This window comes from Salvelinus alpinus, chromosome 25 (assembly GCF_045679555.1).
Source record: "Salvelinus alpinus chromosome 25, SLU_Salpinus.1, whole genome shotgun sequence".
Lineage (NCBI taxonomy): Eukaryota > Metazoa > Chordata > Actinopteri > Salmoniformes > Salmonidae > Salvelinus > Salvelinus alpinus.
Genome location: NC_092110.1, coordinates 28,998,449 through 29,016,198, shown reverse-complemented (window position 1 = coordinate 29,016,198; position 17,750 = coordinate 28,998,449). Strand labels below are relative to the sequence as shown.

At 46.6% G+C, this 17,750-nt stretch overlaps 1 protein-coding gene across 1 annotated transcript in view; it reads left to right on the top strand.

Annotated features, from left to right (window-relative positions):
- The window catches only part of ush2a (Usher syndrome 2A (autosomal recessive, mild)), a 462,322-nt gene that overhangs the window by 118,316 nt on the left and 326,256 nt on the right, over positions 1-17,750 (top strand). The gene's annotated exons all lie outside the window — the stretch shown is intronic.

The following is a 17,750-nucleotide window of genomic DNA, read 5'->3' as shown; positions in this document are numbered from 1 at the left end:
TATGTGCGTTCCACTTTTACCCAAGTTATAATCTATGTGTATGACTTTATATGAATCTCTTCCTTGGAAACTTTATCTATAGCGTTGTTATCGATCGGACATTAGATCTTACTTTTAACTATCAGTTATTAGCCAGGGGACTTACTTCCCTGGTCAAACTCTGGTTGTATTTATCCAAATCTCACTTCGCTATATTAAGTTTCCCTCCCACTCTTTTGGATATTCCCTTTCAGTATTGAATAGGATCAGTTATTCCGTTCGCCTAGGATTACCCTGCCTTCTCACCAAACCGAATTTATCCTCACCTGTTTTAATATCCCTATCCGCTATCTTTCATAGTCAGCCTACGTCTCCCAGACAGATAGACTATTTAGGTTAAAACTTTATTTGGGTATGTCTTTTGAATTAATGGCTGTCCTATTTGTACAAAACGACCGTCCTATCTAACAACACTTACTATATCCTCCCTAAATAATCCTTACGGCTTGCAAGGCCAGGATCATTTAAAGCAATATTTTTTTTTCGGTCATGCACCCACCATAGGTCTTTTCGGACCTATAACAACTTCCTTGTATTTCGGTCATACAAGTAACCCACAATATGTTTGGAATATCCGAAGCTACTATTATTGATAAATGCTAAACACGTTTAGAATTTAAAATCAAAGATAACTTACATCATACCCCCCACATTCGAGAATAAAGACTATTTACCTTCGTCTTGCAGACTGGGAAAAGCAATGCTGGTTTGATTCCGTCACCGTCTCTGTCTACCTCAGATATATATATATATACCGGCCTGTTGTTTAACCTCAATTCAGAGGCCAGGACTTTAAATAACGGGTCTTGACCCGCCCGTGCACGGTTTTCGGCTAATATCTTCGGATGACAGAGGCAAAGTTTGGAAATCCGGCTCGAAGGACCAATTGTTAGTGGAATTAAATGATTCCTACAATATACTCATTAATTAAATTCAAACTGTCTATTTATAAGAATTTGTAAGATACTTATTAACATAAAATAGACAGGATACAGTCATATTAAAAGTAGATAATAGTGTTTATTCTCGGAGCAAGCTCCCATTTGATCATAAACACAGACTTATATACAATATATGACGTCATAGGTTACAGAATGCGTCTCATTGTCCTAATCAAATAGAAAACAGGTTCAAAAGTTCATTCTAACCTCACAGGGCACTCACATGAAAACACCATATAATCATTTATCCTGAAGGCTCACTATAATTGATTACCACTTGAGCAGACAACTCAAGATAATGAAAGACCTAAAAAGTGACCCACAGCCTTATCTAAACATCTCAGGGCTAAGTTGGGTCAGTTCAACCAGAGTTGAATGACCCTTTCTGCTTACTTTATAACCCACAACACAAATCTCTTTTCACCAGGCATGCAGAGTTCAATTTGTTATATTTTTATCAAAAGCTAGAATTTGTTTTAACTATTTATTAACAAAATTCCTAACACACACAAAACATTTTATGATAGTGATTTATTGATACAAGTGGCGCGTGCCGGCAGTCAACCACGTACCCTCTCTAAACCATTCAGTGTTGTTGTTTATGTATGTAGCTAGTGAGATGAGCTGAAGCATTAGCAATGTCTTTCAAAAGGAGACAACAAACAAATGTGGAAATTCTGGAGATTTTTTAAAATTCTGACAATGAGTCTGAGTATGAAAGTCAGGAATCAGATTCTGACAGTGACAGTGAGGAGCTGCCCCCCAACCTTGTAGCCATTGAGAACCCTGAATCTGAATTTCCCTTGTCCACTGACAAAGTCCCAGTTCCCTTTGAAGATGCTGGTGGTGATGGAGGCATACCAACAGTGGATGAAGTACAGGAGTTCTGTGGTAGCTGGAAGGCCACCAGTCATTTCACCCCTCCTGGCCCTGGTGTTTGCTTTGATGAGTCCCAGTCTGGAGTGCAACGCCCCTTGCCATTTCCAACTGAGGCAGAGTGCTTCAAGTTGTTTCTGACAGAGGAGCTGGTGGGAGACATAGTAGAGACCAATCGCTATGCCTTGGAGCTACAGGATAAGAGAGAGCCAGGAGTGGGGGACAACCACAATTAGTGAAATGTATACATTCCTGGTGACAGTAAAGACTGCTTTCTAGTTCTGCTGCTATGACTGCATTTCATCAACGCTACTACCATCCTAGATGACCCGTTATACAAAATAAGAAATGTTAACAGCTGGCAGTAAAGTGGCATGACAAACGAGACGTCCATGTCCTCTCCACTGTCCATACAGCAACCATGTCGGCCACAGGGAAGGTGGACCACCTGACTGGAGAGAGAAACAAACCAGACAGAGAAACATGAAACCAGACTGCGTGCTTGACTATTACCTCAAAATGGGGGCAGTGGATGATAAACAGCTTTGTGGAATGCACTCAGAAAACGACCAAGTGGTATAAGATATTTTTCAATTTTTCCAGGGTAGCGTCAAAATACAACATGCCAATACTTCTGACGCATTTAGCATTGTTTTACAGAACTAATAGAATAATGTAACTAGCTACATAAGCACGATTGAATATAACACCATAAAAGGTGAGTGACGTTACCTCGCGTGTCCGCGGTTATAAGGAATATATACAAATATATTATGCTCCATTCACACAGTGAGCTATAGTAGAAACGGTATAACACGACACAATAACGTAATTAGGCACTTACTTTGATAGAAACGCAGTCTTGATTTGAAGATGGGTGTCTGGAGTGACGCCTCTAGCACTGAGACGCTGTGCCACTTGGGAGTCATAAGGCCAGGGTAGCTTCAAAATACAACACATGCTAATACTTCCCTGACGCAATTAGCATTGTTTTCCAGAGCTAATAGGAGAATGTAGCTAGCTACCTAAGCATTGAGTATAACACCATAAATGTTATGAAATGAGTAACGTTACATCGCGTGTCCGCGGTTATAAGGAATATACACAAAAACATGATGCTACAGTAGAAACAACATAACACGACATGCAGAAACTATTATAACGTAATAAGGCACTTTGATAGAAACGCACACATTTCCAAAGGTATTATTGGTAACTGTCACGCCCTGGCCTTATTATTCTTTGTTTTCTTGATTATTTTAGTTAGGTCAGGGTGTGACATGGGGAATGTTTATGTTTTGTTGGTTTTGGGTGTTTATTTGGTAAAGGGGTTATGGGGTGTAGTAGATGGTTTTGTGTTGAGTGTATATGTCTAGCGTTGTCTATGTTGGTTAGTTATCTAGGAGAGTCTATGGTTACCTGAATGAGTTCCCAATTAGAGACAGCTGATTTCGGTTGTCTCTGATTGGGAGCCTTATTTAGGGTAGCCATAGGCTCTCATTGGTTGTGGGTAATTGTCTATGTAAGAACGTTTGTAGCCTGTATGTTTGTGCACAACGTTTGTAGCTTCACGGTCGTTTTGTTGTTTTTTTTGTTAAAGTGTTTTGTGTCGTGTTCATCTTCGTGTTGTGTTTAATAAAGAAGATGGCTTATTTTCCAACTGCTGCATTTTGGTCTGTCAATCCGCCACACGATCGTGACAGAATTACCCACCATAGGACCAAGCAGCATGACCAGCGGCAACAGGAGCAATACAAGGATTTATGGACATGGGAGGAAATTTTAGACCGGGAGGTACCAGGAGAATATAACCGCCCCAAAGCTGAGCTGGAGGCAGCGAAAGCAGAGAGGCGGCGATATGAGGAGCTAGCTCGGAGGCAGGAAAAAGAACCTACAAAGGATCTGGGTTACACTACGTGGGAGGAGATCGACAGGTGGGCGATCAACCCAGGGAGAGTGCCGGAGCCCGCCTGGGATTCTCTGGCGCAGTGCGAGGAGGGATACCGGCGAATGGAGGCAGCACGACGAAGCGGTAGGAAGCCTGTGGGAAAACCCAAAAAATTTCTTTGGGGGGGGCTTAAAGGGAGAGTGGCGAAGTCAGGTAGGAAACCTGCGCCTACTCCCTGTAATTACCGTGGAGAGCGAGAGTACGGGCAGACACCGTGTTACGCAGTAGAGCGCACGGTGTCTCCTGTACGTGTGCATAGCCCGGTGCGGGTTATTCCACCTCCCCGCACTGGCAGGGCTAGATTGAGTATTGAGCCGGATGTCATGAAGCCGGCCCTACATATCTGGCCACCAGTGCGTCTCCTCGGGCCGGTTTACATGGCACCAGCCTTACGCATGGTGTCCCCGGTTCGCCTACATAGCCCGGTGCGGGTTATTCCACCTCCCCGCACTGGTCGGGCAACGGGGAGCATTCAACCAGGTAAGGTTGGTCAGGCTCAATGCTCAAGGGAGCCAATACGCCTGCACGGTCCGGTATTTCCGGCGCCACCTCCCCGCCCCAGTTCAGTGCCACCAGTGCCTACACCACGTAACAGGCTTCCAGTGTGTCTCCAGAGCCCTGTTCCTCCTCCACGCACTCGTCCTATGGTGCGTGTCTCCAGCCCGGTATCACCAATTCCGGCACCACGCACTAAGCCTTTTGTGCGTCTCCAGAGTCCTGTGCATCCTGTTGCTGCTCCCCGCATTAGCCCTGAGATGCGTGTCCCCAGTCCGGTACCACCAGTTCCGGCCCCACGCACTAGGCCTAATGTGCGTCCCCAGGGTCCAGTATGCCCTGTTCCTGCTCCCCGCACTAGCCCTGAGATGCGTGTCCCCAGCCCGGTGCCACCAGTCCCGGCACCACGCACCAGGCCTACAGTGCGCCTCAGCCGGCAGGAGTCTGCCGTCTGCACAGCGATGACTGAACTGCTCGTCTCCCCAGCGCCATCTGAGCCATCCGTCTCCCCAGCGCCATCTGAGCCATCCGTCTCCCCAGCGCCATCTGAGCCATCCGTCTGCAATGAGCCTGCAAAGCCGCCCGTCTGCCATGAGCCTGCAAAGCCGCCCGTCTGCCATGAGCCCACTGAGCCGTCCGCCAGACAGGAGCCGCTAGAGCCGCCAGCCAGACAGGAGCCGCTAGAGCCGTCCGTCAGACAGGATCTGCCAGAGCCGCCAACCAGACAGGATCTGCCAGAGCCGCCAACCAGACAGGATCTGCCAGAGCCGCCAACCAGACAGGAGCAGCCAGATCAGTCAGCCAGCCATGAGCAGCCAGATCCGTCAGCTAGCCATGAGCAGCCAGATCCGTCAGCTAGCCATGAGCAGCCAGATCCGTCAGCCAGCCATGAGCAGCCAGATCCGTCAGCTAGCCATGAGCAGCCAGATCCGTCAGCTAGCCATGAGCAGCCAGATCCGTCAGCTAGCCATGAGCAGCCAGATCCGTCAGCTAGCCATGAGCAGCCAGATCCGTCAGCTAGCCATGAGCAGCCAGATCCGTCAGCTAGCCATGAGCAGCCAGATCCGTCAGCCAGCCATGGGCCATCCCTCAGTCCGGAGCTGCAGTCCTTCAGTCCGGAGCTGCAGTCCCTCAGTCCGGAGCTGCCATTCTTCAGTCCGGAGCTGCCCCTTACCCTGGTGCTGCCCCTTACCCTGGTGCTGCCCCTTACCCTGGTGCTGCCCCTTACCCTGGTACTGCCCCTGACCCTGGTACTGTCCCTGACCCTAGTACTGCCCCTGACCCTGGTACTGCCTCTTACCCTGGTACTGCCCCTTAGTCCGGAACTGCCCCTGAATGCAATGGGGTTAAGGTGGAGGGGGGTCGTTTGGAGGAAGCCTAGGAGGTGTTTAGGTACTGTGGTGACGTGGGGACCGCGACCAGAGCCGGAGCCGCCACCGTGGATGGAAGCCCACCCAGACCCTCCCCTAGACTGTGTATGGTGCGCCCGGAGTTCGCGCCTCAAGGGGGGGGTTATGTCACGCCCTGGCCTTATTATTCTTTGTTTTCTTGATTATTTTAGTTAGGTCAGGGTGTGACATGGGGAATGTTTATGTTTTGTTGGTTTTGGGTGTTTATTTGGTAAAGGGGTTATGGGGTGTAGTAGATGGTTTTGTGTTGAGTGTATATGTCTAGCGTTGTCTATGTTGGTTAGTTATCTAGGAGAGTCTATGGTTACCTGAATGAGTTCCCAATTAGAGACAGCTGATTTCGGTTGTCTCTGATTGGGAGCCTTATTTAGGGTAGCCATAGGCTCTCATTGGTTGTGGGTAATTGTCTATGTAAGAACGTTTGTAGCCTGTATGTTTGTGCACAACGTTTGTAGCTTCACGGTCGTTTTGTTGTTTTTTTTGTTAAAGTGTTTTGTGTCGTGTTCATCTTCGTGTTGTGTTTAATAAAGAAGATGGCTTATTTTCCAACTGCTGCATTTTGGTCTGTCAATCCGCCACACGATCGTGACAGTAACGAAAACAACTTTGATTTCGATGCAGGCGACAGGTGGAATAATATGAACACGTGTATGCAGGACGGCAGATGAGTAAATGTCCTGCACAAACAATTGAGAAGTGTTTGGGGAATTTTGTCCGGGTCAGAAATGTCAAAAAAATTAATTGGTCCGCAAAAGTAAAAATGACTACTTTTATGTGAATGAATGAGGCGGAACACACCTCATTTCAAACTGTTATTAGAAAATAAAAAACTTGTTAGAAATAATTTAAAATTGACAAATAAAAACAGGCTGCGTGCTTTTGTTTGAGGGCAGCGCGGATGAAATGTACTGTTACATAACAAACACATTCTGGAATGGAGAGAATGTTCTAATATCACGTGCATAAAAAAACTCACGCTGGGGCGACCGTTAGAGATATTTGGAACTCACGCATGAAAGGGTTAAGGACGCAGGCAATGAGGCAGTGATCGCTGAGATCCTGGTTGAAGACAGCAGAGGTGTATTTAGAGGGCAAGTTGGTCAGGATGATATCTATGAGGGTGCCCGTGTTCACGGATTTGGGGTTGTACCTGGTAGGTTCATTGATATTTTGTGTGAGATTGAGGGCATCTAGCTTAGATTGTAGGACGGCCTGGGTATTAAGCATGTCCCAGTTTAGGTCACCTAACAGTATGAGCTCTGAAGATAGATGGGGGGCAATCAATTCACATATGGTGTCCAGGGCACCACTGGGGGCTGAGGGTGATCTATAACAAGCGGCAACGGTGAGAGACTTGTTTCTGGAGAGGTGGATTTTTTAAAGTAGAAGCTCAAATTGTTTGGGTACAGACCTGGATAGTTTGACAGAACTCTGCAGGCTATCTCTGCAGTACATCACAACTCTGCCCCCATTGTCATTTCTATCTTGTCGAAAAAGCTTATAGTTAGGGATGGAAATTTCAAGTTTTTTGGTGGCCTTCCTATGCCAGGATTCAGACACGGCTAGGACATCCGGGTTGGCAGAGTGTGCTAAAGCATTGAATAAAACAAACTCAGGGAGGAGGCTTCTGATGTTAACATGCATGAAACCAAGGCTTTTACGGTTACAGAAGTCAGCAAATGAGAGCGCCTGGGGAATAGGAGTGGAGCTAGGCACTGCAGGGCCTGGATTAACCTCTACATCACCAGAGGAACAGAGGAGGAGTAGGATAAGGGCACAGCTAAAGGCTTTAAGAACTGTTTGTCTAGTGCGTTCGGAACAGGGAGTAAAAGGAGCAGGTTTCTGGGCACGGAATAATAGATTCAAGGCATAATGTACAGACAAGGGTATGGTAGGATGTGAATACAGTGGAGGTAAACCTAAGCATTGAGTGACGATGAGAGAGGTTTTGTCTCTAGAGACATCATTTAAACCAAGTAAGGTCACCGCATGTGTGGGAGTTGGAACAAAGGGGCTAGCTAAGGCATATTGAGCAGGGCTGGAGGCTCTACAGTGAAGTAAAACATTAATCACTAACCAAAACAGCAATGGACAAGGCATATTGACATTACGGAGAGGCATGCGTAGCCGAGTGATCATAGGGACCAGTGAGTAGCTAGGCAAGCTGGAGACACGGCGATTCAGACAGCTAGCGGGCCGGGGATAGCAGGCTAGCAGAAGGGCCTTAGGGGGACGTCGCGACGGAAGAGTCTGTTGTAGCCCCCTCAGATGGTTACGTCGGCAGACCAGTCGTGATGATCGGCAGGGCTCCGTGTAGGCAGTAAAAGGGTCCAGGCCAATTGGCAAAATAGGTATTGTAGCCCAAGAAATTGGCTGATGGACCTCTTCAGCTTACAGTCGATATGCTCTAGACAGCTAGCGGGCTGCGGCTAGCAGGCAAGCGGATGGGCCTTCAGGGGACGTTGCGACGGACGAGCCTGTTGAAACCCCCTCGTGCGGGTTACGTCGGTAGACCAGTCGTGATGGATCAGCGGGGTTCTGTGTCGGCAGTAAAAGGGGTACAGGCCAATTGGCAAAATAGGTATTGTAGCCCAAGGAGTGGGTGATGGACCTCTTCAGCTAGCCGGGAGATGGGCCAAGCACGAGGCTAGTTCCCAGCTAACTGGTGCTTGCTAGCCAGGAGTAGCCACTCGGATAGCAGCTACCCAGCTGCACTGACCCAGGTGAAAAGGTTCAGAGTGGTAGGAATCTGGAGATGTGGAGATTTGGTGGAGAAAAAGCAGTCCGGACAGCAGTCCCAACGTTATTGGGTCTATTGGTTGCGGAAGGCTTATTTTTAGCCTAGGTATAATTTAGCCTAGGTATAAGTCCTGAATTCAATAGATTATTCCTAACTGTTTGAAATGCAGTGCATTGACCTTTAATTGTGCAAGAAAGCTTATTTACAGAAAAGGTTTAATTTTGACAAAATTAAGATCTGATTTGAAGGCCATATCCTCCAACCCTAGTGTGTTTGTTTATCTGTGTAAAGGTCTGAGAGCCTCTGTTGAGTGGTGAAGCTTCTGCTGTGTGTCAGTGGAATGTTGAGACATGCAGCAGCAGGCTGAGTAGAAGAGATATTAGACATAAATATTGCATGTATCCTGTAGAGTTAGATCGAGGCCGGGCCGTGATGGCTGCTCTGCTCAGCTGCAGAATTTCCACAGTGACATTAAAATGCCCGAGATGGTCAGACATGTGTCAGCATGATGATCACTGGAGAGGTAGGAGCAGAGGGCCAAGACACACACACACACACACTTGACATGCAAGTACACACACATACACGATACACACACAAAGTATGCAGACACACGAGTGCAAGTGGACACGCCTACTTTTCTTATTCTAATTCATTGGTAGTTTCAGCTTTGTGACACGGAGACAAGCAACAAACAGAGCGGAAGGAGAAGCAGAGAAAGAAAGACATGAGGAAGAGGGAGTGTCTCTCGACTGTAGGTAAATTAGAAAAAAAGAAGGAAGGAGACAGAGCGAGGAAGAGAGTAAAGGAAAGAGCGCCTAAGGTGTGTGTCTGATCCGTACTGACAGTTAGTAGAGGCCACGGTCTCTGTTGGCAAAGCATGCTAAAGCAGCACATTTTCACCAGCGACAAAGGTTAACTGGCTCGCGCACACACACACACACACACACACACACACACACACACACACACACACACACACACACACGGATGCCACGATCTTTCCAGGGGGAGCGTGAAATTGGCCAGGGCATTCAGAATGGGGTTAGATAGAACCACAAACGAACACACTCTGCATTTTTGACATCACTATTAAGATAAATCCACACTCAGCAATTTCCTCTAGCAGACAATGGTTATTCCTATACCTCCCCCATCTCTAGTGATTTCAATAAATACATGTGATTATCTCCATCTCTAATCTCACAGTCATCAGTTTAGCATTATCAATCAATAACTGTGATTACTCTGTCATAACTTATTGATTCGTAAATTGATACACAGACATTGTCAGGTCGCTCTGATTATTATTTTTCTTATACAGCTTGGTTTGATTTTATGGGGGAAGCTCACCTCATCCACTACCATACATGTTGATGCCATGGCAGCTATTTTTGGTCAGAAATCTCAACACACATCAGCTATCACGGAGAGGTGAGGAAAGAGAGAGAGTGCCCAGGAATGATTCTGTGGCCATAAAATACCAACAATTCCAGAAATACCACAAAGCATCACCAGTGTTGATTTCTACATAAAGAATGTGTACTGCTATCCCAACCAGCTGCAGCCCAACACTTCACAATTCATAGAGAAAGAATGAATGCCCCCAAAAACCTTTCTCTTTCATTTGCTATGCTAATGTGTGCTGCACACATAGCTATGAGAGAGGAGGAGGAGGGAGGAAGAAAGAAAGAGAGACGTAGAGAGGGATTTCTCTTGGAAGTGAGGAATGAAAAGCAGCTTTGATTTGTGAAGCGGTGAGGAACAAGGAGATCCAGACAGCGCATGCTAATGGAGGCCTGTTTTAACTGGCGAGGACGCCTGCTTGTGAATACACACCTCCCCAGACGGACCCGTGTTCGTTAGCGAGAGTGTGTGGCTGTGTGCGTGCATGTGTGTGTGCGTGCATGTGTGTGTGCGTGATGTCTCAGGAGAATCCCCCCGCTGCTTCATCAGATCCACTTAATAATCACCCAACGGGAATGACGGCCTGAGCCCTGTTCAAACACCTACACACACAGATAAATCATTGAAGTCTTTAAAATCATATTCATGTCTTAGACATGCAGATACATGTATGTTTTTGTAATGCCATGTGTAACTTTGTATAACTAAAGGAAAAGAGTGAATAATAATGAATATATTAGTGTGTTTAAGGAGCTAGCTGACACAGAAACAGACTGTCACCCAGGCTAGATAACGTAATCTCAGTGATACCTGTGTGTGAGTGTGTCTGTGTGCGATTAATTATCTTATCTCTCTCAGTGGTTCTTCGTCTCATGCTAAACACACAGTATGTTCCCTGAGTGTACTGTACTGTCTCCATGTTGTTTGGTGTGCAGGTACTGTACTGTTCTGTATGGGCTGACAGGTACTGTACTGTTCTGTATGGGCTGACAGGTACTGTACTGTTCTGTATGGGCTGACAGGTACTGTACTGTCTCCATGTTGTTTGGTGTGCAGGTACTGTACTGTTCTGTATGGGCTGACAGGTACTGTACTGTCTCCATGTTGTTTGGTGTGCAGGTACTGTACTGTGCTGTATGGGCTGACAGGTACTGTACTGTTCTGTATGGGCTGACAGGTACTGTACTGTCTCCATGTTGTTTGGTGTGCAGGTACTGTACTGTTCTGTATGGGCTGACAGGTACTGTACTGTCTCCATGTTGTTTGGTGTGCAGGTACTGTACTGTTCTGTATGGGCTGACAGGTACTGTACTGTTCTGTATGGGCTGACAGGTACTGTACTGTTCTGTATGGGCTGACAGGTACTGTACTGTCTCCATGTTGTTTGGTGTGCAGGTACTGTACTGTTCTGTATGGGCTGACAGGTACTGTACTGTTCTGTATGGGCTGACAGGTACTGTACTGTTCTGTATGGGCTGACAGGTACTGTACTGTCTCCATGTTGTTTGGTGTGCAGGTACTGTACTGTTCTGTATGGGCTGACAGGTACTGTACTGTTCTGTATGGGCTGACAGGTACTATACTGTTCTGTATGGGCTGACAGGCACTGTACTGTTCTGTATGGGCTGACAGGTACTGTACTGTTCTGTATGGGCTGACAGGTACTGTACTGTTCTGTATGGGCTGACAGGTACTGTACTGTTCTGTATGGGCTGACAGGTACTGTACTGTTCTGTATGGCCTGACAGGTACTGTACTGTTCTGTATGGGCTGACAGGTACTGTACTGTTCTGTATGGGCTGACAGGTACTGTACTGTTCTGTATGGGCTGACAGGTACTGTACTGTTCTGTATGGGCTGACAGGCACTGTACTGTTCTGTATGGGCTGACAGGTACTGTACTGTTCTGTATGGGTTGACAGGTACTGTACTGTTGTGTATGAGCTGACAGGCACTGTACTGTTCTGTATGGGCTGACAGGTACTGTACTGTTCTGTATGGGCTGACAGGTACTGTACTGTTCTGTATGGGCTGACAGGCACTGTACTGTTCTGTATGGGCTGACAGGTACTGTACTGTTCTGTATGGGCTAACAGGTACTGTACTGTTCTGTATGGGCTGACAGGCACTGTACTGTTCTGTATGGGCTGACAGGTACTGTACTGTTCTGTATGGGCTGACAGGTACTGTACTGTTCTGTATGGTCTGACAGGCACTGTACTGTTCTGTATGGGCTGACAGGCACTGTACTGTTCTGTATGGGCTGACAGGCACTACTGTTCTGTATGGGCTGACAGGTACTGTACTGTTCTGTATGGGCTGACAGGCACTGTACTGTTCTTTATGGGCTGACAGGCACTGTACTGTTCTGTATGGGCTGACAGGCACTGTACTGTTCTGTATGGGCTGACAGGTACTGTACTGTTCTGTGTGGGCTGACAGGCACTGTATTGTTCTGTATGGGCTGACAGGCACTGTACTGTTCTGTATGGGCTGACAGGTACTGTATTGTTTCCATGTTGTTTGGTGTGGAGGTACTGTACTGTTCTGTATGGGCTGACAGGTACTGTACTGTTCTGTATGGCCTGACAGGTACTGTACTGTTCTGTATGGGCTGACAGGCACTGTACTGTTCTGTATGGGCTGACAGGTACTGTACTGTTCTGTATGGGCTGACAGGCACTGTACTGTTCTGTATGGGCTAACAGGTACTGTACTGTTCTGTATGGGCTGACAGGTACTGTACTGTTCTGTATGGGCTGACAGGTACTGTACTGTTCTGTATGGGCTGACAGGTACTGTACTGTTCTGTATGGGCTGACAGGCACTGTACTGTTCTGTATGGGCTGACAGGCACTGTACTGTTCTGTATGGGCTGACAGGCACTGTACTGTTCTGTATGGGCTGACAGACACTGTACTGTTCTGTATGGGCTGACAGGCACTGTACTGTTCTGTATGGGCTGACAGGCACTGTACTGTTCTGTATGGGCTGACAGGCACTGTACTGTTCTGTATGGGCTGACAGGTACTGTACTGTTCTGTATGGGCTGACAGCCACTGTACTGCTCTGTATGGGCTGACAGGCACTGTACTGTTCTGTATGGGTTGACAGGCACTGTATTGTTCTGTATGGGCTGACAGGCACTGTACTGTTCTGTATGGGTTGACAGGTACTGTATTGTTCTGTATGGGCTGACAGGCACTGTACTGTTCTGTATGGGCTGACAGGTACTGTACTGCTCTGTATGGGCTGACAGGCACTGTACTGTTCTGTATGGGTTGACAGGTACTGTATTGTTCTGTGTGTGCTGACAGGCACTGTACTGTTCTGTATGGGCTGACAGGTACTGTACTGTTCTGTGTGGGCTGACAGGCACTGTACTGTTCTGTATGGGTTGACAGGTACTGTATTGTTCTGTGTGGGCTGACAGGCACTGTACTCTTCTGTATGGGCTGACAGGTACTGTACTGTTCTGTGTGGGCTGACAGGCACTGTACTGTTCTGTATGGGCTGACAGGTACTGTACTGTTCTGTATGGCCTGACAGGTACTGTACTGTTCTGTATGGGCTGACAGGTACTGTACTGTTCTGTATGGGCTGACAGGCACTGTACTGTTCTGTATGGGCTGACAGGCACTGTACTGTTCTGTATGGGTTGACAGGCACTGTATTGTTCTGTATGGGCTGACAGGTACTGTATTGTTCTGTATGGGCTGACAGGTACTGTACTGTCTCCATGTTGTTTGGTGTGCAGGTACTGTACTGTTCTGTATGGGCTGACAGGTACTGTACTGTTCTGTATGGCCTGACAGGTACTGTACTGTTCTGTGTGGGCTGACAGGCACTGTATTGTTCTGTATGGGCTGACAGGCACTGTACTGTTCTGTATGGGTTGACAGGTACTGTACTGTTCTGTGTGGGCTGACAGGCATTTATTATAGTGGCTTCCTATCTCTGTCTAGCCCGGATGTTACCTGGTAAGGAGATATTGTGGAGAGACTTGGTGTGTGTTCCTCTTCTTTTCTCCTGTCACCTCTCTCTCTAACTCTCTCTCTCTTTTTCTTTCTCTCTTTCTCTCTCTCTTTCTCTCTCACTCTCTCTTTCTCTTTCTTTCTCTCTCTCTCTCTAACTCACTCTCTATCTCTCTCTCTCTCTTTCTCTCTCTTTCTCTCTCTATTTCTCTCTCTCTCTCTTTCAATTCAATTCAATTCAATTCAAGGGGCTTTATTGGCATGGGAAACATGTGTTAACATTGCCAAAGCAAGTGAGGTAGGTAATATACAAAAGTCAAATAAACAATAAAAATGAACAGTAAACATTACACATACAGAAGTTTCAAAACAATAAAGACATTACAAATGTCATATTATATATATGCAGTGTTGTAACAATGTACAAATGGTTAAAGCACACAAGTTAAAATAAATAAACATAAATATGGGTTGTATTTACAGTGGTGTTTGTTCTTCACTGGTTGCCCTTTTCTTGTGGCAACAGGTCACAAATCTTGCTGCTGTGATGGCACACTGTGGAATTTCACCCAGTAGATATGGGAGTTTATCAAAATTGGATTTGTTTTCGAATTCTTTGTGGATCTGTGTAATCTGAGGGAAATATGTCTCTCTAATATGGTCATACATTGGGCAGGAGGTTAGGAAGTGCAGCTCAGTTTCCACCTCATTTTGTGGGCAGTGTGCACATAGCCTGTCTTCTCTTGAGAGCCATGTCTGCCTACGGCGGCCTTTCTCAATAGCAAGGCTATGCTCACTGAGTCTGTACATAGTCAAAGCTTTCCTTCATTTTGGGTCAGTCACAGTGGTCAGGTATTCTGTCACTGTGTACTCTCTGTTTAGGGCCAGATCAAATTTTAGTTTGCTCAGTTGTTTTGTAAATTCTTTCCAATGTGTCAAGTAATTATCTTTTTGTTTTCTCATGATTTGGTTGGGTCTAATTGTGTTGCTGTCCTGGGGCTCTGTGGGGTCTGTTTGTGTTTGTGAACAGAGCCCCAGGGCCAGCTTACTTAGGGGGCTTTTCTCCAGGTTCATCTCTTTGTAGGTGATGGCTTTGTTATGGAAAGTTTGGGAATCGCTTCCTTTTGGGTTGTAGAATTTAAAGTTTTTTTCCTGGATTTTGATTATTAGCGGGTATCGGCCTAATTCTGCTCTGCATGCATTATTTGGTGTTTTACATTATACACAGAAGATATTTTTGCAGAATTTTGCATGCAGTTTGGTGTTTGTCCCATTTTGTGAATTCTTGGTTGGTGAGCGGACCCCAGACCTCACAACCATTAAGGGCAATGGGTTCTATTTTTAGCCAGATCCTAATTGGTATGTCGAATTTGATGTTATCTTTTGATGGCGTAGAAGGCCCTTCTCGCCTTCTTGCCATGTCTCTCAGATCGTTCACAGCTTTGTGGAAGTTACCTGTGGTGCTGATGTTTAGGCCAAGGTATGTATAGATTTTTGTGTGCTTTAGGGCAACGGTGTCTAGATGGAATTTGTATTTGTGGTCCTGGCGACTGGACCTTTTTAGGAACACTGTTATTTTTGTCTTACTGAGATTTACTGTCAGGGCCCAGGTCTGACAGAATCTGTGCAGAAGATCTAGGTGCTGCTGTAGGCACTCCTTGGCTGGGGACAGAAGCACCAGATCATCAGCAAACAGTAGACATTTCACTTCAGATTCTAGTAGGGTGAGGCCGGGTGCTGCAGACTGTTCTAGTCCCCTCACCAATTCGTTGATATATACAGTGGGGAGAACAAGTATTTGATACACTGCCGATTTTGCAGGTTTTCCTACTTACAAAGCATGTAGAGGTCTGTAATTTTTATCATAGGTACACTTCAACTGTGAGAGACGGAATCTAAAACAAAAATCCAGAAAATCACATTGTATGATTTTTAAGTAATTAATTTGCATTTTATTGCATGACATAAGTATTTGATCACCTACCAACCAGTAAGAATTCCGGCTCTCACAGACCTGTTAGTTTTTCTTTAAGAAGCCCTCCTGTTCTCCACTCATTACCTGTATTAACTGCACCTGTTTGAACTCGTTACCTGTATAAAAGACACCTGTCCACACACTCAATCAAACAGACTCCAACCTCTCCACAATGGCCAAGACCAGAGAGCTGTGTAAGGACATCAGGGATAAATTGTAGACCTGTACAAGGCTGGGATGGGCTACAGGACAATAGGCAAGCAGCTTGGTGAGAAGGCAACAACTGTTGGCACAATTATTAGAAAATGGAAGAAGTTCAAGATGACGGTCAATCACCCTCGGTCTGGGGCTCCATGCAAGATCTCACCTCGTGGGGCATCAATGATCATGAGGAATGTGAGGGATCAGCCCAGAACTACACGGCAGGACCTGGTCAATGACCTGAAGAGAGCTGGGACCACAGTCTCAAAGAAAACCATTAGTAACACACTACGCCGTCATGGATTAAAATCCTGCAGCGCACGCAAGGTCCCCCTGCTCAAGCCAGCGCATGTCCAGGCCCGTCTGAAGTTTGCCAATGACCATCTGGATGATCCAGAGGAGGAATGGGAGAAGGTCATGTGGTCTGATGAGACAAAAATATAACTTTTTGGTCTAAACTCCACTCGCTGTGTTTGGAGGAAGAAGAAGGATGAGTACAACCCCAAGAACCCATCCCAAACGTGAAGCATGGAGGTGGAAACATCATTCTTTGGGGCTGCTTTTCTGCAAAGGGGACAGGACGACTGCACCGTATTGAGGGGAGGATGGATGGGGCCATGTATCGCGAGATCTTGGCCAACAACCTCCTTCCCTCAGTAAGAGCATTGAAGATGGGTCGTGGCTGGGTCTTCCAGCATGACAACGACCCGAAACACACAGCCAGGGCAACTAAGGAGTGGCTCCGTAAGAAGCATCTCAAGGTCCTGGAGTGGTCTAGCCAGTCTCCAGACCTGAATCCAATAGAAAATCTTTGGAGGGAGCTGAAATTCCGTATTGCCCAGCGACAGCCCCGAAACCTGAAGGATCTGGAGAAGGTCTGTATGGAGGAGTGGGCCAAAATCCCTGCTGCAGTGTGTGCAAACCTGGTCAAGAACTACAGGAAACGTATGATCTCTGTAATTGCAAACAAAGGTTTCTGTACCAAATATTAAGTTCTGCTTTTCTGATGTATCAAATACTTATGTCATGCAATAAAATGCAAAGGAATTACTTAAAAATCATACAATGTGATTTTCTGGATTTTTGTTTTAGATTCCGTCTCTCACAGTTGAAGTGTACCTATGATAAAAATTACAGACCTCTACATGCTTTGTAAGTAGGAAAACCTGCAAAATCGGCAGTGTATCAAATACTTGTTCTCCCCACTGTATATGTTGTAGAGGGTGGGGCTCTCTCTCTCTCTGCTGTTACCCCATCTCCTACAGTCTCTCTCTCTCTCTCTCTCTCTCTCTCTCTCTCTCTCTCTCTCTCTCTCTCTCTCTCTCTCTCTCTCTCTCTCTCTCCCCCCCCCCCTGTCTCGCTCTTGCTATCTCTCTGTCTCTCTCTCTCTCTTTCTCTCTCTCTCTCTCTCTCTCTCTCTGGGTTAGTGATTCCCTGTGGACTGGAGGCCCTCCACTCAGCAGCACTTTCAGCCCCAATCTGCCTCAATGTGTCTTCTTCCCCCCTCCATCTCTCTCTTCTTCCCCCTTTCTATCTCCCGCTCCCCCTTTTCTTTCTCTTCCTGTCCTGCCTCTCCCTCTCTATAAGCTATCCCTCCTCCTACCCACTCCCTCTCCTCGTCCCTCATGCCTCCCTCCCTCTCTCTCTCCTTCCTCCATCTCTCAGTGTGTCAGACAGCGGCGTAGCAGCACAGGTTTGTCTGTGTGTGAGTGTGTGCATGTGTCACCAGGGAGCCCCATGTTTTT